Consider the following 20,663-nt stretch of genomic DNA (forward strand, 5'->3'; position numbering starts at 1 on the left):
CCACAATTTTCTTATATTTAAATACAAAATAATAACAAAGTTAGAGAATAGCTTTTTGAACAAATGATTTCCAAAGATGTAATATTTGGTGATGAAATATCCCAAATAGGATATTAATGTTTTTAAATAAATATTAAAAACAATGTACATTGTTAGATAACATAAAATCTTTTAAATCCATAAGTTGACTAATGGAAATATTTGCCCATTTATGAAAAAATGAAAGATGATAAGTTGCAAAAGTTTGGTTTTCAAAAACATGTTATTGCAAATATTTTAAGATCAGATGTTTGAAATATGAGCCCCTATGAAAGAAAGTAAAGGTAGTCAAGATAAAGTTATTATTTTTCAATAGTTTTTAAAATGATGTTTTCAAATTATTTACTGCTAGGTTTTGAGTTTTTTTTATTCTTTTGAGAAATTGGCTGATATCATATATCTTTTAGATATTATTTTAGACAATACCATAATGGTGGCCAAATTTCCTGAGTGAATATTGGAAACTATAAAATATAGGTTTGCTTACTAAATTTGAGAACAGAAAACTAAATTCAGTAATCAATGCTCTAAACAAAAATCATTATTATAGGTGCACAAAAAAGATGAAAATACAAGGTAATTGAGTTGCAGTGATGATGCAAAATTAGGAGGTGAGATGATAAGAAAATAGCATGAATCAATGTAGTTAGGGCAGGGTGGGTGGATGAGTGATTCGATGAATTTTCTTTTTCAAATAAATTTGTAGTTAAATGGAAAATTACTAATGTATTATGGACATTGGAAAGTTTTACTTTACTCTATACCTTCATTCTTTTCAATTATACACTCCTAAAAGGTTTATTTACTTTTTTGTTACTTTGAAATTATTTTTGTTTTTTACTTAACCACTAAAAATAATCAGATTGGGTAATCACATCCAAAGCTTTGAAATGCTCTATTTAAAATAACCTCTTCTATAATTCACTTACTTATCTTGCCTGTAAAATTCCAATATCATGCAGAACAAACTGCTCATATATCTCTCCCAGATGAAAGGTTGAGACAAATTATTATTTAATGGCAGTGTAACAGTGCTTTGGCTTTTCTCTTTGACCTCATTATCTGTGGAGAGTTAATAAACAGGTTTTTTTTTAAATCACTGATTTTGTTGTCTGAGACACATACTTTGTCTTTCTAATTTCAGTTAATAGAATGCAAGTTAAGGTAGTTTGGGAATATAGAGTCATAATAATGGAAAATGTTCTCTTTTAAACATTCAGGGTATTCTCTAGATTTCTAGACTAATCAGATACCTTAAACATACTGAAGACGTGAAGCAAATTATAAAATGAATTATTTGAGTGTACTGTCATGGGTTGAATTATATTCCCCCAAATATTCACTCATGGAATCCTAAATCCTACTGCTACGGAATGTAACCTCATTGCAAGTAGGGTTGCTGAAGATATAATTAGTTATGATGTGGCCATATTGGAGAAAGGTGGGCTCAATATGATATCGTTAAGAAAGTTAAATTAGAGGTAGACAGGCACATAGGGATAACACCATGTGACCCTGAAGTCAGATATCTGGGTAATACATCTGTAAACAAACGAATGCCAAAAGACACCAGTCAATTACCAGAAGCTAGAAAAGACTCATGGGACAATTCTTTCTCAGCCCTCAGAAACAACCTAACCTGTCAAGATCTTATACTTGGACTTCTGACTTCTAGAATGGTATGACAGTATATTTCCATTGTTGAAGCTACTCAACATATAGGATTTGTCACTACAGCCCTATCAAACTAATATAACATACTTGTTAGGTTTTGTTTTGTTTTGTTGTCACCGTGATCAAAACCCCTGACAATTTGAGGAGGAAAACTTTATTGGAGGCCCATGACTTCAGAGGTCTTAGTCTGCATACGGCTGACTTCATTTCTCTGGTCCCAAGTTGAGGCAGCACATTGTGAGGAAAAATTCATGATGGGGTCAAGAAGCAGAGACAAAGAGGGGAGGAAGAAGGAGCTGCTTGAAAAATTCACCCAGGTAGGGCATGAACCAAGTGACTTACCCCTTCCAGATGCACTCCTCCTGCCTACAGTTACCACCCAGTCCTTTCAAACTAGGATGGACTGATCAGGTTACAGTTCTCACAGTCCAATCATTTCACCCCCAAACATTCCTGCTTTTATACAGAAGCTTTAAGGGACACCTCCCATCTAAATCATAAGATATAGTTACTTAAGGTCTTAATATAGTGAGCTTTTACAAATTTTTGTCATTATTGTTCAAAATCTATGTAGTTGTTCTTGTTCTTCTTCTTTTTGGTACCAGGGATTGAACCCAGAGGTGTTTAACTACTAAGCCACATCCCCAGCCCTATTTTGTATTTTATTTAGAGACAGGGTCTTGCTAAATTGCTTAGCACCTCGCTTTTGCTGAAGGTGGTTTGGAATTCCCTATCCTCCTGCCTCAGCCTCCCAAAAGCTGGGATTACAGGCATGAACCATTGTACCAGGCAGTATAACTTTTCTTGAGTGAGCATAAGGTCTCACCCAGATGTGACTAGAGAAAGGGAGAAATGTAGAATTTTTAAAAAATATGTCATTTTATAATTAATTTTCTAAACAAGTAGATATAGGAGAATGAGATTAATAAAAAAATGAATCTTTTGCTTATTTTTTGGGAGTGAATGTTTTAAGGGGTCTCTAAAGGTACATGGAGTAACTAAAATGTAAAACATTCCTGGGACATGCAGAATTCAATTTATTGATTGCAGTTAAGAGGACTTATTGCTGCTTGTGACTGAATACATGAGGCCTTGGGGTTCTGTCCTTCACGCCATTGATCTGCCTTACCTGCTTCTAGAACCTTGAGGCAGTTTTCAGAAATAGAAATACAAAGTATAAACAAACAAGAAAAGAGTGGTCAATCTCATAAATAAATAAAGATACCAAAATTAAAATAATTTAAAATAATTGGAAAGAATATTAATATGTGAACATTGTATACTTTTTAGTGAACTAAAAACAAGTTTCCATATTTTAAATATCCTTATTTTTATGATAAAAATAAAAATTCAGAAATATTAGATATCAAGTTCGAAAAGGAAAAGGGAGGCAGTCGTCCAAGTGTTCTTGTGGAAATAACCTAGAATAACATTTAATCAAATGTTTGGGTACCCCTTGACTCAGTCAACTTAAAATATAAGGTAATTGTCACAATAGGCATACATTTAACATACAACATTATTTCACCTTTGCCCCTCTGAAATATATTGTGATTCAACTTTTTTTTTAAATCACTTGACTTTTTGTACAAAAATAATCTCTTGCTCAGGGTTGGGAGGGGGCAAATGTTCCATAATTGGTCTTTTAGGAGAAACTTAGTCTTTCAAGAGAAACTTCTCAGACAATGAACCTTTTTATACATATCTCTTTGTAGCAAATTTGCTCCATACCTTGTTTTGTGGGATTACCTAACCTAATCCTAATTAAAACCTCTTTCCTTAAATTCTTAATTAATATGCATGGGAGAGGACAAGATATGAAAATTTAACAATTATTCTCAGCATTTTTAATACATATAAATTGCATGAGGGCAGCAATTTTTAAATAAGTGAGCTGTGATTCTATCTGCAAATACTGATATAAATGGTCTGTGAGCTACATCTTGGTATTTTAAACATACCTCAAAGAAATCGGTGGGCTTCCAATGTTGAGAACCACAATGAGGTGGAAGCCAATGCAATGCATGAATAGCTAGGACATTCTAATAACCTTTCTTTGGTATATTCTAATAATCTCCTTGAAGTTATATTTAATTTTTGTAAAGTGAAATCAGACACAGGATACTTACGTGAATTTTCTTTTTTACTGTCTGAGGTCACAATGGAGACAGACTTATATATAGGGAAACATAAATCTATGATATCTAAGGGTTGACCTACCTTGAAGTTCCTCTCCTTCTTTTCCGCTTCAGCGTCAGCATCTGTAACTTCTTTTTAACCTTGTTTATTAGTTAATGTTTCTTAGTAGGGACATACTGTGTGTGTGTGTGTTGCTGCATAGCTTTCAATGTTCTGCTCATGTTGAGTCCTGAGGAAGGGAGCCAACTGTCTACGGATAGAGACCCCTGAAATTGTCATCTTCTAAATAAACTTTTCCTTTTACTTCTCTAAAATTGTTCTGATCAGGTCTTTTAGTCACAGCAGAAAATTCAAAAAATGACTACAATACATGTATAAAGAAAACATGATACACGTGTGCAATGTAATACCATTCAGCCACTAAAAAAGAATGAAAACTTGTCATTTACAATGATATACAATTCTGGAGATCATTATGTTAAGTGAAATAAGAAGGAGAGAAAGGCAAACACTGCATGATCTCAATGATATGTGAAATTTAGAGGTGTTGATCTTGTAGAAGTAGACAGTGAAATCAGTAGTTAACAGAAGCTTGGGCAGTTAGGGGAGAGGACGGGGTGGGGACATGTTAGTCAAAGCATATATAATTATAGCTGGTTAAGGTGAATATTTTTTAAATGTCCAAAATAGGCAAATATACAAAGACAGAAAATAGGAAAGTTATTATCTGCTACAAAGCAGGTAGGGAGAGAGACATAGGGAATTACTATGGCGTTTCTTTCCTAGCTCATGAAAATATTCTGAATTCAATTGTCATGAATATTGCAAACTCTCTAAACAAACTGCATACCACTGAATTGTATACTTTAAATCAGTGAGTTGTACGATATGTAAACTATTATTCAATAAAGCTGTTCTGAAGAAAAAAAAAAAAGCATTATCAGTTTCTTGGTACTGTCTCAGGCCTCCATCCATGGAATTGCTTTGTGTGGGTCTACATCCTGACCCTGTGGATCTCACCTATGTCCTGTGAGTGATACTTCCTTTTTCATGGTAAATAGTTCATATTTACCATATTTACAGATGAGTAATTTTCAAATCAGTTTTTCTTTTCTTAGCACATTTGAAATAAAAATCTTTTTTTTTTTTTTTAACTGCTCTTTAGGAGACTTGATGAGTTTCTCATTGCTAAAAAACATCATTCACTTCTTTAGGTTAAAGTCACATCCAAAAATTTCCTTTTTGGAAATATGGTTATTGCAGATGTAAGAAATCCTAATGAGTAGGGTGGGCTCTTAATCCACTGTGAATGGTATTATAAGATGATGGTCATGTGAAAACACAGAGATGCAAGTAGAGAAAATCATGGAGTGATATACCTACAAACCAAGGAACAATAAAGATTGTCAGCAAACCACAGGAACCTAGGAGGGACAGGCAAAGATTCCTCTACAGTTTCAAAGGAAGCATGGACCCGCCACCAGTTTGATTTCAGACAATAATTGTGTGTTAAGAGTACTTTATTATAGCATCCCTAAGAAACTAATTCATGTGTTAATACAAATAAGGTGATTTTTCTGGCTCTAGTCTGAAATCAACTTGTTAGGAATACAAAAATAAGTCTAGAAATTTTGACTTAAACTGTATTGGCTCCATAGACCATTTTGGAAGAATCAATAACTACTCAATAGCAGATTTTCCATAGTAAGAAAATAAGTTATACTCCATATTTATAGTTTTTTTCATGTTTTCCTATGTTTTAAAATACATTTCTCAATAGTAACATTTGTACTTCTATGTGTTTTATAAAGGTGACACTAAAAAATTTATTATCTTCCTGTTTAATGTTCATTTTAAATGTATTTAAATTATAGAAACAGTTGATTTTATATATTGTCTTTTCATATCAATTTTATATCTTAAAATTGCTACCCTATAATTTAAATAAATTTTTTTCTATTGATGTATATTGGACATTTTTACCCTAGTTACATTATCTATAAATAGTGGAAGGTGTGATGATGTTTTTTTTTTCTTAATTCATTTACTTTTCCCTTATCTTTTTTTTAATGGTCTTGCTAACACATCCATTAGAGTATTTAACAGATCTGGTATAAATAAACCCTCTTTATCTCTAATCTCAAAGAGAAAATTTTCAATGTATCAACATACAAAAAGGAATTCATTTTAAGTTTACAAAGACAGGCTTTTTCAGTTTAAATTCCCTGGTTTGTAATTGAAAACCAAGAGAATGTTATTTTTTTGCATATTCTTTAAACAATTATATTTTTAAGTTCTTCTCCTTAAATTTGTAAATATTGCACAGTTCTGTTTCTGACTGATGTCTCAAACTAAAATTTTTTTCAGTCTTTGTAAACTTACTTTTTTAAATATTCTTTACATTATTGGGATTATTTTAGTATCTTAGGTTTTACTCTAGTTTTTTTTCCCCTATTTCTCACTCTTTTACGTTTTTTCACTGACAGTTTTTGACTATGAACTGATGATTTTTCTTGAAAAATCTATTTGTAGATTTGAGCACTTTAGGACACAAGATAAAGGTTTGTCCTTAGGAAAGTATTTGAATTACTTGATATGTCACAGATTCCTTGATATATCACAATTCTAGAAACATGTATATATTAAGGGACATATCACTTCTGAGGAAAAGCTTTTAGAAAAATTGTTATACTTTCTCATACCTTCTTTTCCATTATAATAACCAACAGTGTTTCAAACTGGCCCTGCTCCATTAGCCTGGGTTCTAATGGAGAGAAAATCTGGTTACAAAGCAAAAATAGACCTAATATGCCCAGGTATTGTAAGAAATAAACCTTCATTGATGAAGTCACAGGGAGTTTGAATTCACTTGGTCCTATCATATAATTTGGTCCCTCTTGGCTGCTCCAGTCAATAGGGAAGAACAGTGGGATGAGTGTTGCTGCTCTCTGAAATGAGAGCTGAGAGGCCTCTTGCCATGATGCAGAATGTTTCCCTCTCAGCTTGGCTGTTTGAGGGAAGGGGTGCCTGAGTCTTGATGTTGTGCCACGTGATGAGACCTGCCATGCACAACTCATGGAGTCTTGGAGGCCTGTAGTGGTGACCGCAGCCAGGCTGCAGTGACTTCCACAGCTTAAAGAGCTGCTCACCAAGGCAGGGCTCAATAAGCCTTCTGAAGCTTTTCCTTGCATTCCTTAAGGCAGGGGAATAAAGCACAGAAACAGTCAATTATTTTCCTATGAAACGGAAAGGCATAAACAACCAGATTTTCTAACTTTTCACCTAATATTTTCCTTAAGCTGATAATCATCCATGAAGAGTAATGCTTAAACTATAAAACATTAATTTTTCTTCATATAAGTATCCCATTTCCTAACACAATGCTCTTTAAAACCCTAGTATAAATGAAAGTCTTTGGGAAAAAAAATATCTTCATAAACACAAGCATAAAACATTCACATAAACATATTTTATCTTCAGGACATAAAGGATCTCTCCATTTTTCTGCTCTTTGATTTTGATTGCTGCCTATTCCTTTACATCTGTAAAAATGGTGAAAAAAAAATTCTGTCAATATCGGTAATATGAATTTTCTCCTTTTGTTAGTGTCATGGCCTGCCCTTGATAAAAGGTGCACAATACCTAGACTCTAAAAGACTGTGCCAGCCTCTGATCTCCATTCAGGTCAGTGTCAGGGGAGCGTTATCCAGATGGGTTCTTTGAATTCCAACAGGCAGGCTGGCCCCCAGCCAGAGCAAGTCTATGGAGCTGCAGCATTAGGCATTGTCACCAGCTGCAGTAGCACAGTGGCTGTTTGCAGAAGCTGTCAACTGTCACCGCTTCCCAAGACCACTTTCCATCCTTGTTATTGTTAGCAAAAAAAAATAAAAATAAAATTCTATGTCTGCTCATTAAATGTAAGTGAAATTCAGCAAATGGCAGCACAGCTAAAATGAAAATGTCTATTCTACAGCCAGTATCAGAAAAGCAAAAAGAACATCTTAAGGATGAGAATGGAGTTCCTGTGTGTAAAAATACCTCACCACTCCTTTGAATTCACTCCAGGTCATTGGGGTAATAAACCTAAAACACAGTACACTATAAGAAACAGTTCCTAGGGAAATGGCTTAGTGTGAACAGTTGACATCCTTATAATAGAAGGCACAGAAGAATCAGACACTACTGTGTTATTTAGAAGCCTAAATAAGTACCACAAATGCACAATACAAGATACAAAATCTGAATAGAAACAAATTGAATTACTAGGCACAAAATTTTAAATACAGTTTTGTAATTTCTTGCTGAAAGAAATGTGCTTTTCTCTATTCTTGATTGTTGTAAAAAAGAAAAGCAAGGACTATATAGTTAAACATTTCCTGGGTTTATTCAGTGTTGGGCCTTGTTCTGGGCATATGATAACTCCATGCTGGTGCAGAATCTGTGATCTTGACCAGATTGCTAATTTAATGTGATGTTCATATAGGTTGTGGAGGAACAAAATTGACCTTTCTATATACTATGAATGGATGTGAAAATTATAAATATAAAGAATAAATGAAAAGAGAAAAGTCTCTGTAAGTGTACTCTATTTTGTCATTACAAAAAAGCTATTTCTATATGGACACTTTATTATTATGCTAATAATTGAAAACACTCTTTTAAAATGCTTATTTTGAAGTCAAGATTTCTACAAAGAAAATCTTCTCCTTATACCTAATTTTTGGTTTACATGTTAGCAAACTAACTGCCTGTGCATTTACATGATAATAGTATCCACAGCTTCAGGACAAAAAGAATATAAAGTAAGGTAGGCAGTTAAACTTACCTCTTCAGAATTGTTAATAATATAGATATTTCTCTAGTCTCTGTAAAATAATGTACTCTTTGATTGTCTGGAACTAATTAATCTATGTTGGGTTTGTTCTTAAAGCTCACACTATATAAATCAAATCATTGGGTCAGTTATATACAGAGGAAAACTTGCAAAAAGAAACTGTTACATAAAAATGTAAAAGTTCCAATCTATGATGGCATAAGGCAGCTACTTAGTAACTATCTAGGCAATTACTGAAAGACAAGAGGTTTCTTCTTAACTGTAGCTTCACCAACTAACATTGTTTTTGAGGGTGGCAATCCCAGTAAATTGTACATCTGACACATGAACAGATAAATTAATGCCAGTAGTTGGTGTATCTGTCAAAAAGGCAGCAAACATCCACTTTACTATCACAATTAACTTTACCAATTCACATTCCTGCAACTCTAGATTGCTGCAGCTTTCCTGGGACTTTTATCACTCTGTTCTCTGCTCAGCCGACTGGAGCACAAAAGGCAGAAAGGAGCATCTGAAAGGATTCCCTTAAGGCTCTAATTGGAGAAGTGGAACACTGATGTAAAAATTATCCAGGATTTGGAGTTTTCTACAATTGTTAACAAAATGGTTAATTTTGGATCTAATCATTTGAATTATTACTACCTAAATTTTGTCTGTACAATGACAGAATACAATGAGACAATATATAATACACAGTGTTTTTATGAAGGTTAAAAACAAAATATGTATGTGAAAGGGCCTAGTTTGATATACAAAACCAATAAGCTCTTTCCTAGATGTCATGGTACCAGTTTTCTGTGTGACCTGGAACAATATCAACCCAGGGTAGATATTCTATGAACATAGTTTTAAGACATGTGGTAAGTTCACAAACAAAACACAATTGTTGTTGTTTTGTTTTTTTATCTCCCTCTACCCCTTTGTGGGAAGGAAGAACAACAACAGAATGGAAAAAAAATGCTAAACAATTAGCAAGAGATCAGAACACAGATGGACAGGAAAAATAAGTGGTTTCTTTACAAGGACAATTGTCAAATATGCATTATAGGTTATTTGTGACAAGATTATCTTATATCTAGATAGTCAATAAATCTTAACACACAAATATCTTTTATTAATACATGTCTTTTTGTGTGTGTATGTGTTCATAAAAGAAAAACAAGGATTGCATCTTCGTTCATGCAGTAAGGATTGTGACAACACATGTGGTGTCAGGAGCCCGCCGCCCATGGGTTGCATGTGGGTCACCACACATGGAAGCCTAGTGGATAGAGACATCTGGTGTCTGGGAATGACCAGCAGATATTTTTTCTGGTCAATTGCCCAGGGACAATGTAAATTTCTATTCCTCTTTGCTGTGGCCCACATAGAACCTGAGATGATTGTGACCTGCCAAGATGTCGATCAACCTGCTAACTGCAAGACATCAGGGAACAAGATTTTGCCCTTGAAACTTTATCCCTGCCTTTGATGTACCCTCTTAAATAAACCACCAGAGCCTTACTTTCTTTTTCCAGTTCCAGAATTCATGTTGACTAGATCTCTCAGGGGCTTTGCCTTTTGTAAATATATTTCTGTATATTTGTGTTTTGTTATTCACTAATTATTTGATATTTTAAGTTTTAGGGTGACTTAGATTCTCCTGGGCAGGAAGAAGAACCTCCCAATGAGAAGTTGGCTGTGGACCCCGATAATGTGGAATAAAGAGATGCTATTAAATTGAGCTAATGCAGAGAAAGTATGACCTGGGGCAAAAAGTAACTGTGAAAAATAGGAATTAGAAAAATCTTGAAGGGGTAATAGAAATTGATCATGTGTAGATAATGGATAGGTTGAGGTCACCTTGTTTGACACTGTAATTAGAATAGCTTATCCTTTAATAATAGTACACATGGCTGCTATTAAGTCATTTGATAAGATTTTTCGAAGTAAAGATTCCAGGCCATAATACATAGAGTTTCTTATTTCAGTAGTGCTATGGTTTGGGTTTGAGGTGTCTTCCCAAAGATCCTGTGTTAATGCAAGAATATTCAGAGGTAAAATGACTGGATTATGAGAACCCAAACTTCAGTTCATCCTAGTTTGATTGGACTACCTGGGTCATCACTTTAGGCATGTGGGGTGTATCTGAAGGAGGTGGATCACTAGGGGCATGCACTGGAAGGATTAATGTCCCCTGAGGCCACTTTTCCTTTTTTTCTCTTTTTCCTAGCAGCTGGGAGCTGAGTAGTACTCTTCGACCACTCTGTTTTACCATGATGTTCTGCCTCAGCTTGGGTCCTGAGCAATGGACTCCATCAACCATGTATTTAACCTTTGAAAACATAAGCCAAAATAAACTTTTTGTTTACTAAATTGATCTTATTGGGTATTTTGAACACCATGATGAAAAGCTAACACAGAAATTGGTACCAAATGTGGGGTTGTTGCTGCGACTTACCTGACCTGTGGTTTGGAAGTCTTTGGAGCTGGTTCGCAGGAGAAGTTTAGCAAAGCTTGGAGATGCATGTTGTAGAATCCTTAAATTGCAACTTAAATCAGTCCATTTGAATTTGAATGCACTAACTTGATGGTAACTGTATGTAGGTAGGGTATGACTGCAGGAGGTAGATCACTAGTGGTGTGCCCTAGCAAAGCTTGGAGATGCATGTTGTAGAATCCTTAAATTGCAACTTAAATCAGTCCATTTGAATTTGAATGCACTAACTTGATGGTAACTGTATGCAGGTAGGGTATGACTGCAGGAGGTAGATCACTAGTGGTGTGCCCTAGAAAAGCTCGTCTTTCCTGGCATGAGCTGAGTAACTTTCCTCTGCCATGCCCTTTGGCCTTGATGTTCAACCTCATCTTGGACCCTGAGCTATGGAGTCAGATGACCACAGAGGGAACCTCTGGAATGGTGAGCCAAAATAAACTTTGCCTGCTCTGAATTGTTCTCCTTGGGTATTTTGGTCACAGTGATAAAAAGCTAACACAAGTAGCTTGAAAGTGGAGCTGGAGGTCATGAATAGAAATGTATATATGCAGTATATTTACATATAGAATTTTAATATAAAAATTTTCAAGGTGAATTATGAAAGGGACTGTGTTATCTTTGCTTTGCTGTGAACACTTTACCTGACAAGAACAACTGAGAGGAGGAAGCATTTATATTGGTTCGTGTATTCAGAGGTTTGGTCTGTGGTTAGCCAACTCCATAGATCTGGACCCAAAGGGAGGCAGAACACTTTGGCAGAACAATGTGATAGAGAAAAGCATCTCCAGATACTACAACCAGAAAGCACAGAGAGAGAGAGCTCTGCTTTCCAAGGACAAACAAAATATGAACTGCAAAATGCTCTGAGTGTCCTATTTCCTCCAGTCACCTATTATAAGCCCGCAGTTACCACCCATTAATACACTTGCCCCAGTCTACCTAGCACAGGCTAACTACACTTGCATATGTATGTTTCTTGTCTTTTGTTCCATTTCCACTCCCTTCTCAACCTAACTAAATTTTCACATGAATATCACTTGGATTTGTTTTTGTAAATTACAAATGCCTTTGTGGAACCAGAAGGAGAAGCAGCTAAACTGCTTCTCCCCAGTTTGATCAAACTGCATAAAGTTTATTTTTCCTTTTTCCACATTTTACCTATTTCTTCTGCAGGGGGTCAGACTGAATTTAGCCATCTTAGATCCAGGCAGGATCCCTGAGCTCGGCTTTCTGTAAAACTACATGCTAGAATTTTCCAAAAAGCATTACATATTATATTTTACTCAACAATCACCAAATTAACAGAAGGCTGTGTTAGACTGTAAAAGTTTCATAGCAAATGCTACAGATCAGGTGACTTAAATAAAAGAGATTGATTTCCTCACAGCTCTGGAGCCTAGAAGTCAAGATTTAGGTGTCTATAGAACTGGTTTCATTCTGCGTCTTTTTTCCCTGGATCATAAAAGATTAGGTGAAGAGAAAAGTAAGCAGAGTAGTTAGATTCAGAATATTCTATAGGTTCTGCAATAGAATTTAATTTTATTAAAAGGGTAATGTTATTAAAAGGGCATTTCAAGAGTAGATTTTTAAGTATGTGAATAACATGATAAAATGTTTATTTTAGAGACATTTTTTTTGTACAGCATCATGGTTAAATTCATGGCAAATGACAATTTAAAATTATATTGCCATGATAAAAGGGAATCATTCATCATATGCTTAAGGCAAATATAGAAGACACAAATGTCCATTGTCAATTTCTACTTCTCACTATAATGAATTAATTTGTCTTAATTCAATGTTCCCATTTCCCAAAAAAAGGCTATAAAAGGTACTTCCATTGACTAAGAGGAATTATTTCATGGGGCTGGGAGTTTAGCTCAGTGATAGAATACATGCTTAACATTTATAATGTCCTGACTTCAAGCTCCTGTACCTGTATGCAAGGGATGCGGGGGTTGGGGGGGGGGCGGGGAGGTTGAGCATTTCTTAATTGACATATGTTTATTCAATAGGAAAATACAACAAGTCTATATTTATTTGAAATAATATGTTCATAGCAAAAATGAACAGGATTTTAAATGAGGAATTATAATAACTTAAATCATAAATATCCCCCTAAAAAAAGAAATTAAAAGCAGGAGATTCCATCAAAATTAAAGAAAGATCAGAGGAGTAGATAAGGGGGATTGAGGTAGAGGGAGGAGGGATGGGATAAGGAGGAATGAATCTGACATAACTTACCTATGTACATACGTGAATATACCATAGTGAATCTCACCATCATGTATATCCACAGGCACTAATCAAAAAAAAAAAAAAAGTACTCTAAGTAAATAGCAGAAACAAAGTAGAGTAGAGGCAAGGGAGCAGGGAGGTGGGGAGGGAAGGAAAAGGTGAAGTACTAGAAACTGAATTAAAGCCAATTATATTCTATGATTTTTAATTGTGTCAAAATGAATCCTAATGTTATAATTAAAAAAAGAACCAATAAAAATAATAATAAAATTTTTTAAATGGTCCCTGTAAAAGTCCAGGTATTAAGTCCATGTTTCCTGGAGAGGCAGTATTAGGAGGTGGTAGAAACTCTGAGAGGTGGGACCTTGTAAGAGAGCTTTAGATCACTGAGGCCATGTTCTTCCAGAGGATTTTGGGATCCCAGCATCCTCTCATTACCTTTTCTTCGTGGTGATGGGGTGAGTGGTTTTGTTCTGCTATATGAACTGTTGTCATAATGTGCCACTTTTCCACATGCCCATAACAATGGTGCCAAAGCCATGAGTCAAAATAAAGCTTAACTCTTTATAAGTTTATTATTTTAATTTTTATAGTGACAGAAAGCTGACTAACACAGAACTAAGAAATCTTTGATGTTTTAAAAGTCTTCATAGTAGGTGAAAGAAGAATCAGAGAAAAAGATCAGCAAGGCTTAAAAGCATTTGGACCATTCAATCAATCAAATTGAACTGACATTTATAGTTCAATATACTCAAGAGTTGTACAAGACTGATTCTTTGGAAATACACACACACACACACACAAAAAAAAAAAAAACCCATATGGTGATTAAAAGGCCTAGCGTCAATAAATTTCAAATGAATAAAATTATACAAATTTGTTTTCAAACTACTTGCATTTTTTAAATCACCTATATTATTTTGTTGATGAACTCAGAATGTATGTAAATTAGTAGAAAGAAGAAAGTTGTAGAAACAAGAGCAACAATAATTTATCAGTGAAGTATAAAGGGTGAATACAATTAGATATTAGGAATCTCAAGAGAATAAAATGTCTTTTGAAAAGGTTAATAAATTTGGTAATCTTTAGCCAAACTCATCAAACATAAAGAAACAACAGATTATTAATATTACAAATTTTAAAAGGCCACATATTCCACCTATGCTTAAAATCAGATGTTATCACAAAACTTTTAATATCAGTATACTTCACAATGTAGATGAAATGGAAAAATTCTTTGAAAGAAATTAGTAAAGTTTATACCAGAAGAAATAGAAAATCTGATAATCCCTATACCTGTCACATAAATTGTGTCTTTAATTCAAACTAAACACACAATCTTCTTTAGATCAGTTCCCTGATAAAATTTTCAAATTTCTAAATAAATATTAATTTTGATTTTATACAGGTTTCTTAAAAAAAATGGAAAGTGACAATGTTCTAACTTATTCTATGAGGTCAGCATCATCCTGTGCCTAAACCTGATCAAGGTTAGTGCTAGCAAGGAAAAGTCAATATCTTTGTAAATGTCAAGAAAAATTTTAGGAAAACAAACCCAATAATATACAAATTGACAAAATAAATTATGTCAAAATGATACTTATTTTTTAAAAAATTATGTGTAACATTTGAAATTTAATCATTGTAATTCAACACATTAGTAGAAAAAAGGGAACAAAATCATATTTTCTTTCTTTTTTTAAAATATTTATTTTTTAGTTGTAGTTGGACACATACCTTTATTTAATTTATTTATTTGTATGTGATGCTGAGAATTGAACCCAGGGCCTCACATGTGCTAGGCGAGTGCTCTACCGCTGAGCCACAACCCTAGTCCCCATATTTGCTTTCTAAAGCAAAGAACATTTGAGATTATTAAAATCCTTTTAGTGATTAAAGTAACAACAAAAGAAAGACTCTCACAATAATATTCAAATAGAGTCCTTTTTTAATCTGAAAAAATTAAAATAAACCCAGAATTAAGAAAGGAGCTAGTGTTAACCTTGTAGGGATACACTGAAAATGTTTCCCACTATCAGGAGGAAGGGGAAATTACTATTTTTAATCTATTCAACATCATTCTGGACACAACTAAAAGCAATGTTAAAAGTCTGGATATAAGGAAAGTAAATTGTATTCAAGAATGTCATGATTCTCATATGCAAAATAACTCAAAGAATCCATAAAAATGTTAATAGGCATTAGTAGATAAACATAATAAGGTCTCCAGGTCTAAGATAAATAAAATCAATATAATTTCTGGATGCCTACACAAAATAATTAAAATTAAATAAACATTTGCAATAGACACATCACATCAAATGCTTCTAAATCCAATCTTCCAACTTCCTGTATTAACAAAACCATGGAATTACAATGAAAAATTGTGGAACACCTAAATAGAAGAAGAGATACAATGTGTTAATCATTAAATAAATTTGTCAGTATCTTCAGATTAATCAATACATTCAGTGCAGTCAAAATAAAATATCACACCAGCATTTACTTATCAAAACTGCTAAGTGTCCACTTATATGGACATTCAAAACCAGAGATGAGTCAAAACAATAAATTGAAGGAAGTTGATTAGAGAACTTCCAGTATCAGGTATCATGAAATATTATAAATATACTGTAACTAAGATAGTATGGATATTGGCTCATTAACACATAAACACTAGAGTACAACACAAAAATTATAACCTTGTTTATAGTGTCACTTCATGAATGAAATGTTCCTGAATTAAGTAGCCAAAGGATGATCTTATTAACCAATAATTTGGGGCCAATTGAATATCACTTTATGAAAGCATCCATACCCTTACTTCATGTAACATATAATTTAACATTAGATGAATTTATATCTGCATGTGTATGGTAAAACAATAAATATTTAATCCAAGCCATGTTGTAGACAACATTACTATAATCCTGAGATATGAAAATATGTTTAAACATCCAAAAAATAGGAAGAAGCATCAAAAATCATTAAAAAGGAAAAGAAAAATTGAGCTTTATTAAATGTATAAGTTTTAGTTCATTAAGAGATATATTATGAGAGCATAAAAGAAAAGCCACAGAGGGACAGAAATTATTTGCATTGCCTATATTCACACAAAGAGTTTGTATCCATGATAGATAAAGAATACCTATAAATAAAAAAGAAAATATTTCATTTTTAAAATGGCACAAAAGTTATAACAAAAGATAACGTTTGAAACCTTCATTAATTTTCAAGGAAATTCCATAAAATTTCATAATATTTCTGAGGATGTGAATTACTGAAATTCTCCTGTTTCTGATTAGAATATAAACTATTACAACTTTGGAAAACTCTTTATTATATCCACTAACACTGATCATAAATATATCCCATGATCAACAATTCCATGCTAAGTATTTTCTCAACAGAACTGTATTCACATGGTCACCAAAAGACAAATATTAAAATGTCCCTGGCAATACTATTCTAAAGAGCTAAAACAAGGAAAATATCAAAAGTCCACCAAGAAAACATTAAATGAAGCAGTTGTAGTATATTTATTTAGTTAAACAGTAAAATTATGAGAACTAATAAACTATAATTTTACACACTATTAATGAATCTTTTAAAATTAATATGTCAATGTAATAAGCCAGACAAAAAGAAAATATACTGTGTAATTAAACATATAAATTTCAAATAGAGAAGTTAATCTATGATGAAAGAATTCAAAATAAAGTTTATCTCTGAGTGGTTGCTTCACAAATATCTTTAGTTTGCCCAACTCCATACTTAGGATTTTTGATTCTTCCATAAGGTTTTATATTTATTACAGAAAAAATAAATAAAAGTAAGCAAGAAAGAAGGGAAGAAAATAATGCAGCAAGTGTGAGAAATTTCAGAATAAGTTGCTTGTCATTTAGTAGCTGGGGGATAATAATAAAGGAAAGGAGAGAGAAAGAAGAGGGTTTTGTTTTGGAAATGGACTGAAAGGAAGTCAAATGCAGTCAAGTTTGCTTATTTTAATTTCAAGAGAAATATAACAGGAAATAATAGAGGAAAGGTACACTTTGCATAATGAATCTTCACACATTTCTGTTTCCATTCTAGCTACTCTATAAGGAGTACCAGCCTGACGGATCAGAGTTCAGGGTATTCACTGAGCCACATTTCACTAATGAATTGGGAGACAGTATTAAAGGGGTATGATCATGGGTGGTTCCTCTGGCCTTACAGTCCTTCCTCCTGTGCCATGTGTTCAGGAGAATCAGTCAGGGCCTGACACTGAGTTCACAATTGACATGTCACTCTACTTTATCAGTTCTGCAAGTGGTGGGTAAAAACCAAAGGTATTATTATTTGTTGTTAAAGGAAATATGATTTCCTTAACAGAGAGATGTGCTTAGGTTAGTATTCACTGCTTGTCCTCCCTTACAATAACGGCAGCATCCCTTCGTGAAAAGTGGTTGAATTCTAGATAAATATACAAAGTACATTCTGCAAGATTTCTAACAGACAAAATCCGAACTGTGAAAAGACATGAAAAATAACACAAACTTGTTGAAAGAATCATTGAAAGGCTGATGTCAACAACTGTGTGGGGAAGAAAATGATACAAGTAGATCCTGGAGAAAGCTTTGGTGTCATGTTTGACTTGAGGTTTTTCTCAGACAGTTGAGAGATATTAAGTGTGTGGGAAGCTACATGAGTCTGGAGAGTAGGGGAAAGAAACAAAACTTACATAATTTCACCATTAACTGGAAAGGAAGAAGATAAAGATCCAGCAAAGAAAACTAGTAAAAAGTAAGAAAAGAAAGAAGTCCAAGATATAGGGTGTTGTAAATCTTTCTCATGTTTAAAGAAAGGTTATAAGGAGAAGTCATCACCTATGGCTAATGCTTTCTACTGATTAATTACGGTGAAAAGATATTTGACACTGGAGCTAGCAAAGTAGAGGTGGTATTTTAAAGAGAAGTTTCAATCAAAGGATGAGGATGGATATCTGGTTAGAGTGCTTTTAAGAGTAATAGGAGATAGAGAAATTTGCACAACTATACCAGAAAAAATTTTATTGGTGAATATTAATTATATAGAATCATGGGTATTATCACGACTTATTTGGATATATATCCCCTCAATTCCTCCCCAACACACTTCACCTTCTATGCCCTGATCTCCTTCCTCTACCTTACTGGTCTCCCTTCTAATTTCATGACCTCCCCTCTTCTCCTGACCCTTCTAACTTTCACATATGAGAGAACACATAAGACACTCTGAGTCTGACTTATTCCACCTAAAATTTTGGCCTCCTTTTGAATCCATTTTCTAGAAAATGACACAATTTTGTTCATCTTTACAAGTAAGTAAAGCTCCATTTTGCATTTGTGTGTGTGTATCTATCTATCTATATTATATATCACAATTTCTTTATTCATTCATCTGCTAACAAACATCTAAGATGATTTCATAACTGCTATAATGTTTTTGTTTGTTCAGTACTGGGAATTAAACCTACTAAGGGCATTCTACCACTGTTCTACACAACCAGCCATTTTATTTTTAATTTTGAGACAAGGTGTCACTAAGCTGCCCAGGCTGGCCTTAATTTTATGATACTCTCAAGTAGCTGGGATTTCAGATGTGTGCCACATCCATCCCTAACTCAGCTATTGTGAATTGTGCTACAATAAACATGGGTATCTGGTCCCAGTCAGGCAAGAGAACAGCAAGTTGAAGGCCAGCCTAGGTAACATAGCAAAACCTGTCTCAATAAATAAATAAGTAAATAAGTAAGTAAGTAAATAAATAAATAAATAAATAAATAAATAAAATTTTAAAAGGTCTGGTGATGTAACTCAAAGCAAAGCATTCCTGGCTTCCATCTTTAGTATCAAAAACACAAAACACATGTATCTCTAAAATATGTAATTTTTTAATTATTTTAGATAAGTACCAGGGAGTGGTATTGCTGGATCAGATAGTAGTTTTATTTTTAGCTTTTTAGGAATCTCTGTACTGATTTTCACAGTGGCTGTACTAGTCTACATTCCTACTAACTGTTCTTTTTTTCCTTCATCTTCACCGGCATTTATTATTTTATATCATCGTTTGCCATCCCAATCCAGCCACTTTTTTGAAGTACTTTGATATAAATAGAAAAATGAGTGGGAGATGCTAGGACAAGAGAGGTTTGTTCTTGTTGTTCTTATTGTTTAATGGGATAATTAACAGCATATTTTACATACCAATGGGATGATTCAGCAGATGAAGAAATTTTGATGAGGATAGAAATGAAAAACAAAAATGGATGACGTACTGTACTGTCCTTGAGTAAGTGAGAGGATAATACAAAAAGGGAAGATTGCTTTTGAATGAAAACAGGAATCTTTTATTTGTGGAAACAGACAACTATGAGTATACATGTTTGTGGTTAAGAGATGAGGTGGTGGAGTCTGTGAAAGTTGTCTCTCTCTCTTTTTTTAAATTTCTTAATCCTTGGTGAAATAGGAAAGATCATCAGCTGAGAGTCAGGTGAAGAATTAGTTGTCAGAAGTTTGAGGACAGAGTGAGTGGAGAGTATTAGATAGTCATGTGTGCAGAAAGTACTGTAGACATTAGTACACTGAAAAGTACAGCTTGGCTGCCCCATGCCCCAAGAGGCTTGCCTGAGGTTTGAGTTTGTAAAGAGTCAGTGTGGCTGTGTGCTTTCTTTAGTCCCATTTAGGTGAATGAATGAGAACTCAGTAGATGGAATTGGAATGAGTGAACATTATATTTTCTTCAGGCAAGTTGGACAAAGCAGATTTAATCCAGAGCAGACCTTGGGATTTAAGACAAAAGAATTGAGGGGAATTAAGGGAGTGAAGATGTTCAAGATGAGAGCATCAATACAATGGATATGCTTGTGAATTTAGTGATCAGTGGAGATGGGGGAAAAGAGTGGGTAAGCTGCCAATATATATTGGAGGTGGTGGTCCAGGAGAAGTATGCATGAATTTGAAATTGTGGAGAGGCTGTACTTTTGAAATGACAATCCTAGGATATGACATGGCTGAGGCAAGATGCAGGACAGGGACTTTGGAAGAGACATTGACAAACATTTTTAATGTGGAAATCACCAGAAACTGAGAGAGAAATCATGAGGAAGAGAGTGAGATGGAAACAGGGTCATGCTGGTAGGCAGATGATTACAGCAATAGACATAGTTTTTGACACATTTGTTGATGAGACATGGGGCTCTGTGGTTCCAAGACCAGAAACCCAGTGTGTACAGGTTCTAAT

Source organism: Ictidomys tridecemlineatus, chromosome 5 (genome assembly GCF_052094955.1).
Source record: "Ictidomys tridecemlineatus isolate mIctTri1 chromosome 5, mIctTri1.hap1, whole genome shotgun sequence".
Taxonomy (NCBI): Eukaryota; Metazoa; Chordata; class Mammalia; order Rodentia; family Sciuridae; genus Ictidomys; species Ictidomys tridecemlineatus.